Genomic DNA, 8,429 nt, shown 5'->3' on the forward strand with positions numbered 1-8,429 from the left:
ATGGTTTGCCATCGGTCTGGCAGTACAAGGCGCATGCCCAATCTGGCCAGCAAAGTAAGACGATGACGTGACCGACAAGTCACAACAAAGAGCAAATAAATCCAATGACCAAGCACATAGATCAACACAAAGGGAAACTTACGAGCTCTAGGAGTGACGCATCACTTGGCCACTGGTTTTGTGTTTTTGTATACGCGCTGCAATACTTATTTGACCTCATGTTGAATGGTGTACCATTGATAGCCAAATGACTTCGCATGGCGATTGTGGGTCACTTCTTTTTTTAGGGTGCGTGGTTCTTTTTGCTAATGATAGAAATCATGCATGCTTTCCCAAAACACCGAGCCCCTTTTGCTATGTGCGTGCCTTGCAATGGATCAAACACTCATGCCCAACTAGGCGTCACACAACAATTCATCCGCATCGTCCACGTCCGGCTCCATCTACTAGGTATCCGGTGCCATATTTTGCTCGACTGCGGCAAGTAGTCTCCTCGACTTGTCCATTTCTCATGGGCGTCGCATTGTTGATCATGTTCGTCACTGCCTCATAGGTGGCCACCGTCAATCTTGGAGGTGGCATTCCGTCGAACAGTAATCGGGCACCGCCGGACGATGACTCCTCGAACGAAAACCACAATTGGGCAAGCTATAGACATTGCGACTCCGTGAACACTTAGTCAGAGTTGAGGTAGACGACGTAGAGTTGATGGTGGCCGGATGCGTATGTGAAGGAGGCACAGAGTGTTGCGGTGACTCCGTCTCGGGCTGATTGTTAAGAATTAAGATGGTCGGTGTAATAGTACGGTGGCTTTTACTAGGGAGCGGCCAGGGCTGCCGAGGCGACTTTGTATCCGCATAGGTTCATAACAAAATAGTAAAAAGGTCATAGCAGCAATACAGCCCAAACTTTCCTCAAAAAAAAAAAAAGCAATACAGCCCAAACCAAACCCAAGATGGTCGATATACTAGAAACATTTCTTCGGCTCATTTACCATCAGTTGAAGGACTGCAAAAAACCATATTCCAAAGCTTGGTGTTATTCTTTTTATCGGTGATTTTTTTTTCACCTTTAGCTTCTCATCAAGGGTCGTGTAATTTTTCCCAACTTTTTGGTTCATCTTATATTAATAAAATTAACTTGTAAAAAGAAAAGGAGAGGCCAATGGAATATTTGTCAATCATGTTGGGTTGATGCAGGGACGAATTTTCCGTACCTGGTGTGCCTAGGTTGGCGACGCCCCAAGGAGCTTATGTGACACCTGAGGGAGTCCTGGATTAGGGGGTATCCGGACAGCCGGACTGTGTACAACATTCAGACTATTGAAGCATGAAGATACAAGACTCAAGATTTCGACCCGTGTCCGGATGGGACTCTCCTTTGCGTGGAAGACAAGCTTGGCGATCCGGATATTGTGTTTCCTTCCTTGTAACCGACTCCATGTAAACCCTAGCCCTCTCCGGTGTCTATATAAACCGGAGAGGTTGGTCCTTAGAAGGCCGATCACAATTACAATCATACCATCATAGGCTAGCCCGTAGGGTTTAGCCTCTACGATCTCGTGGTAGATCTACTCTTGTACTACCCATATCATCAATATTAATCAAGCAGGCAGTAGGGTTTTACCTCCATCGAGAGGGCCCGAACCTGGGTAAACATCTGTGTCCCTTGCTTCCTGTTACCATCAGCCTTGACGCACAGATCGGGACCCCCTACCCGAGATCCGCCGGTTTTGACACCGACATTGGTGCTTTCATTGAGAGTTCCTCTGTGTCGTTGTTGCAAGGCTCGATGGCTCCTTCAATCATCGTCAACGATACGGTCCAGGGTGAGACTTTCCTCCCCGGACAGATCTTCGCGTTCGGCGGCTTCGCACTGCCGGCCAATTCGCTTGGCCATCTGGAGCAGATCGACAACTACGCTCCTGGTCACCAGGTCAGGTTCAAAAACTTGAATTACACGTCCGACATCCGCGGAGACCTAATCTTCGACAGATTCGGGCCTATGCCAGGAGTACCGGACAGTCACGACGAGCACGGCCTAGACCTGCTGCGGGCAATGCTCGGGATATCGCCCCTGCAGTAGCCCCGGACCTAAATCCGGAGCTGGCTGCGTGGCCTAAGGACGGAGGGATGGACCCCGCCCCGCAGGCCGTACCCTCATCGGCGGTGGAGCCGAACACAGGCCTCACTTCTGAGAAAGCATGTGACTCCGGACCCCCGGTTTCGTATCCGGTTGTAGGTCCCAGTCCGCGCGCACCCGAGCCCGCCGAGCCTAGTTGGGCTCCGGTAATGGAGTTTGCCACTACGGATATCTTCCAGCACTCGCCCTTTGGCGACGTACGGAGCTCGTTAAAGTCTCTCCCTTTATCAGGAGATTCGTGGCCGAACTATGTCCGGCTCGAGAGGGAAGCAGGCGATGAAGGAATTCGTTGCCCACCCACCACCCACTTCATTGCCACGGTCGATGACTTAACCGACGTGCTTGACTTCGACTCCGAAGACATTGACGGTATGGACGACGATGCAGGAGAATTACAGGATCCACAGCTCACAGGACGGTGGACGGCCACCTCGTCATACGATATATACATGGTGGACACTCCGAAGAAAACCAATGGCGACGAGGCAACGGAGGGTAACCCCTCAGGAGGAAAAGCAAAGCATGGGCGTCTTCGGCGCCGCTCTAAGCCCCGCCACATCAACACCGGCCCCGGAGATGAAAGCAATCCGGATGGTGCCGAAGAGGAATACAGCTGAGAGATCAAGGATGTCGCCTAGAGGGGGGGTGAATAGGCGCTTTAAAATAATTATGGTTTAGGCTTGAACAAATGCGGAATAAACCTAACGGTTAATTTGTCAAGCACAAAACCTAAAACAACTAGGCTCACCTATGTGCACCAACAACTTATGCTAAGCAAGATAAGCAACTATGTGATAGCAAGATATATGACAAAGAACAATATGGCTATCACAAAGTAAAGTGCATAAGTAAAGGGCTCGGGTAAGAGATAACCGAGGCACGCGGAGACGACGATGTGTCCCGAAGTTCACACCCTTGCGGATGCTAATCTCCGTTTGCAGCGGTGTGGAGGCACAATGCTCCCCAAGAAGCCACTAGGGCCACCGTAATCTCCTCACGCCCTCGCACAATGCAAGATGTCGTGATTCCACTAAGGGACCCTTCAGGGCGGTCACCGAACCCGTACAAATGGCAACCCTTGGGGGCGGTCACCGAACCCGTACACTTTGGCAACCCTTGGGGGCGGTCACCAGAACCCGTCAAGATGCTCGGGGCGATCTCCACAACCTAATTGGAGACCCCGACGCTTGCCCGAAGCTTTACACCACAATGATTGAGCTCCGAACACCACCAACCGTCTAGGGCGCCCAAGCACCCAAGAGGAACAAGCTCAAGGGCACCAAGCACCCAAGAGTAATAAGCTTCTCAAACTTCACTTCCACGTATCACCGTGGAGAACTCAAACCGATGCACCAAATGCAATGGCAAGGGCACACGGAGTGCCCAAGTCCTTCTCTCTCAAATCCCACCGAAGCAACTAATGCTAGGGAGGAAAATGAGAGGAAGAACAAGAAGGAGAACACCAAGAACTCCAAGATCAAAATCCAAGGGGTTCCCCTCACATAGAGGAGAAAGTGATTGGTGGAAATGTGGATCTAGATCTCCTCTCTCTTTTCCCTCAAAAACTAGCAAGAATCCATGGAGGGATTGAGAGTTAGCAAGCTCGAAGAAGGTCAACAATGGGGGAAGAACACGAGCTCAAAAGGATAAGGTTCAATGGGGAAGAAGACCCCCTTTTATAGGTGGGAAAAAATCCAACCGTTATGCTCACAACCCGCACAGAGCGGTACTACCGCTCTTCCTCACGGTACTACCGCTAGGGATCGCGGTACTACTTCTTGTGGTACAAAAAATATACTTCCGTACCTACCTCCGCAGGACTTGGGACGAGTTTTTTGGTCCGGAGCGGTACTACCGCTCTAGGAGCCGCGGTAGTATCGCTCTGGAGCGGTAGTAAAAAATTACATCCGCTCCAATTCGCGGTAGTACCGCTGCAGCCTTTTCAGAACACCAAAACTGCCACAACTTTTGCAAACGGACTCCGAATTCGATGAAACCAAGTTTGTTGGAAAGATAGCGACAAGGGCTAACACAATCTTGAAAGAAATACCAATAATAAGCAAATGAGAAAAGTCCCAAAATAAAATGGTGAGAACCCTTCCTCGGAGAAGACTGGTAAAACCTCCAACACCGAAAACATCATAGAAGACGCATGCAAACTCCATTTTCGATGAACTCAAGCTTGTCATCAAGATGATCATAAGCTCTAAGACTCACAAAGAGAACCAAACAAGAACCAAGAAACATGATGCAAGGATGCAATGGTTTGTGCTCTCGACGAACGATACGATCAAGCTACTCACTTGAGAGCCCCCCTTGATAGTACGGCTATCGATCCTATAACCCGGTCTCCCAACTACCACCATGAGACCGGTAAAATAGAAAACCTATCAAGGGCAAACCTTTGCCTTGCACATGGTCCACTTGAGCTAGATGATGACGATCTTTACTCCCTCAAGTTGGACCACCTTTCTTGATTGCGTTGGCTCGATGAAGACTAGATGATTGCTCCCCCATAGTCCACTATGGGTGAGCGACTCTTCGGCACATCTTCACAAGTCCATTCACACCACAATGGATGGCAAGATTCAAACTTGATTGCTCCCCCATACTCCATTATGGGTGAGCCACTCTTTGTGTTGCTCCACTTGAACTTGCACACTGCAAACTTGATGATGATCACCACTTGATGTCATCCTCCATGGGTTGTATGGGATCTTCCTCTTGACGCAAGACCATGGAAACATACCTAACCCCACAAAGAACTCTCACGTAGACCATGGGTTAGTACACAAAGCGTAATGGACAATGCTTACCATACCATGGGAACACTTGGTCCCACTCGGTACATCTTCTATGCTTTGTGAGTTGATCAACTTGATTCACTCTTGACTTAGTCTTGATCAACCTTGAATCTTTCCAACTCTCTTCATTTGGATGATGTCTTGAAGGTAAATATGAATGATCACACAATCTTCTTCTTCAAGACATGCTTGCAATAAGCTCAATACTCACATGACCAATCTTTGGATAATTCCTTAATAGCACCTTGGTCAACCCATAAACTCCTTGAAACCAACACATGGACTTCAAGAAATGCCTATGGAAAAATCCTTCAAATATAACTCGATGCAACCATTAGTCCATAGAGAATGTCATCAATTACCAAAACCACACATGGGGGCACCGCATGTCCTTTCAATCTCCCCCATTTTGGTAATTGATGACAATCACTTTCAAGAGAGTTTATATAAGGAATTATGCATCACAATTCAATGCAAAAACTAATGATGCAGGAGAATGAGATGCAAATGCTTAGGACCAAAACCAAAGCAAGGAGAAAACTCAGAAGACTTCTCCACAAAACTCTCTGAAACTCCTCCCCCATTGGCATCGATTGCCAAAATGGGTGAAAAGCTAAGAAGGCCAAAATAAAAGGTGTTCCTCCATAAATTGTGTATTTCTCAACAAGAGAGTGGAATGCAATACACATATCCAACTGCCAATACTTGGAGGAAGACAAACTATATTGAGGCCCAAAGATTGCAACAAAAAGATATGACACAAAGACATAACAAAGAGAGACACAAGCAATCAGAAGATACCAATTGAAGCAAGCAATCAACGGATATCAATTGAACCAACTAGACCAATGATCCTACATGCCACAAGAATAAATATATTATGATAAACGCAAAGGAGGGTTCTAAAGAAACTAGAGAAGCTCCCCATGATTTGTGCACACATAAGAATTTTTGTATTTGAATACAAAGTGCAGAAAATAGGATCATAGCTCCCCCAAAATCAATAGAAACTCACATCCAGTGCAAGTGAGCATATAGGAAACAAAGCCTAGCGCTTGCAACAAGCACATGGTTGAGCAACATGTAAAAGAGGCAACTTAAGAATAGGCTCAACCAAAATGATGTGTGTGAGTCATGGCGAAGCACTTGAGAGGACTAAAATTAGGATGAGCATTAAGCATCAACATAGTCTTGAAAGAATGAGGCACACGGTGCAAGGCCTATTATTCCCACACACAACTAGCAAATGGGTTCACAAGCTTACTAATAAGCATATAAAGAACTTATGCTTGTGACAACCCGTGGTGAAGATAGAAGATGAAAGCCTCATCAAGACGAGGGATGCCAATTAAGATGGCAAAAGCCTTGTAAAGATAAGCATGAGGAAAATAATCTTCACCACACAAGAGTGCATCAAGATGCAACGATAGAGGACACACCCTCAAGGCAAAAGCTTTCACGAAGCCACCAAAGAAATAACATAAGAAAGACAAGGTGGACGTGAAAGAAAGGATATCAACTAGAGATGTAATTTCTCAAGTGTATAAGGTTCTATGTAGACGAAATCATGATGATATATATATATATCTACAAAGAAGGATGTACACCCAAAATAGTTACACCACGAAGGAAAAACATATCCACAAGGAAGTCATAAATATACCAATAAGATATTTGCTTGAAAGCATAGCACTTGGCTAGATATGGTATTATTGTATATAAATGAAGTCCAAACACACATCCATCAAGGGCATCACAACTAGCAACAGAGATCATCGTTGGGATGCTTTGAGAAAGGAAACAAGTATCACAAGATATGAAATGAATATCATGCCAAGATACAGCCTACACAAGGTTGAATGCAAAAGAGGAAAGCATGAATAGATACTTGTTACCGAGATATCATTGGAAGGATGTAGTAGATACCAATTGAAGGTAGATAGTAGTTCATTGATCATCCTAGTTTGACTTCAATATGCACATGGTGACAACACCTTCCTTGTGAGTGAGCCGAGCATCCAATGCATCTCCAAATGTTCCTAGAAGAACAACACAAACTAAACGGTACCCAAACTCATCGGGACCAAATAGTTAGAAACACCAATACATAGGACAAACTCCACATAAATATGTGCATATAGATATGAAAATGAATTTCATGCACATCTCATCCAAATTGAGACTAGGTGGAGTTTCCCCTATATATTGAGTCAAAGAAAGAAAGCATGCCAAATGAAATACATGAAGTAAACATGCATGCTCAAGACTTTCAAAACCCGAAATCAAAAGACAAAGAAATGCCAAGTGAAAAGGATACTAAATGGAGAAATCATCACTTGGAAGATATCATTAAAGATACATCAAGGAATGAGATATCCATTGATACACACTAAACTAAAGATGTCAAACTCCCAAAGAGAGGATGGTTCCAAACAAACCAAGCCCTCAACAAAGTTTCATGATGGCACAAAGTACCAAAAAGAAATGGCTTGCCTTCCACCAAAACACACTTGATAAGGATCACAAGAAGAGTGTTCTGAAGAAAATAGAATAGCTCCCCCACAAGTTGTGCATTATATAGGATTTGTATTTGAATACAAAATGCACAAGGTGGGATCACCACTTTCACTATATCTAGAAAACACTAGACAAGAACAAGAAATAAACAAGATCCACAAGTGGTATGGAAGACAACGGGAGTTGACACAATCCTTGGCAAGAGAAAAGGCAAGTAAAACAAAAGCCAATGTAAAGATGATCAATAAATTCTACCACACATAAATGACTACCAATTGTCAAAAGACAGGAAGTAGATGAAAAGAATTCCCGGTGGTAGATAGCAAGGATATCCAACATCATCTTCACACCACACACAAGCAGATTGCAACTTGTAGAGCTAACATGCCACCTAGGAACAAGATAATATACAATATCAACACTAGGTGACAATATCTCAAATGTACACATTTTCTAGGCTAGTAATATACATAGCATATTACTCCCCCATAATGTGATACCAATGAAGAAAACTTAACAAGAGGCAATAAGAGGATCCAACAAGAGATAATTAATGGATAATTTAGAATTTGAGTTTCTCATGAGAAGACATACCACATAGTGACTAGATAATCTTGTAATATCAATACTAGATGGTATTCCTCATGTACACACACTTATAGGAGTGTGAGGTGCACAAAGCACATCACTCCCCAATAATGGGATATTCCATTAATCTCTCACAAGAGCCTACTAAGATATAAAGAAGATGCACAAAGGCTCAACACACAACTCACACGTACATGAAGTGCACACCAACATACATAAGCAAGTTGGAAGCGCAACATATACAAACACATGCAAGGAACAAAACCAAAACATGCAAGGGGGCACGTAAATTTCAAAGTAAACAATTTAAGTACAAGTTACCGCAAGGAGGCACATTGGATATAAGATAGAAACTTGATAATCCAATTGACTTGGCTT

This window comes from Triticum dicoccoides, chromosome 7B (assembly GCF_002162155.2).
Source record: "Triticum dicoccoides isolate Atlit2015 ecotype Zavitan chromosome 7B, WEW_v2.0, whole genome shotgun sequence".
Lineage (NCBI taxonomy): Eukaryota > Viridiplantae > Streptophyta > Magnoliopsida > Poales > Poaceae > Triticum > Triticum dicoccoides.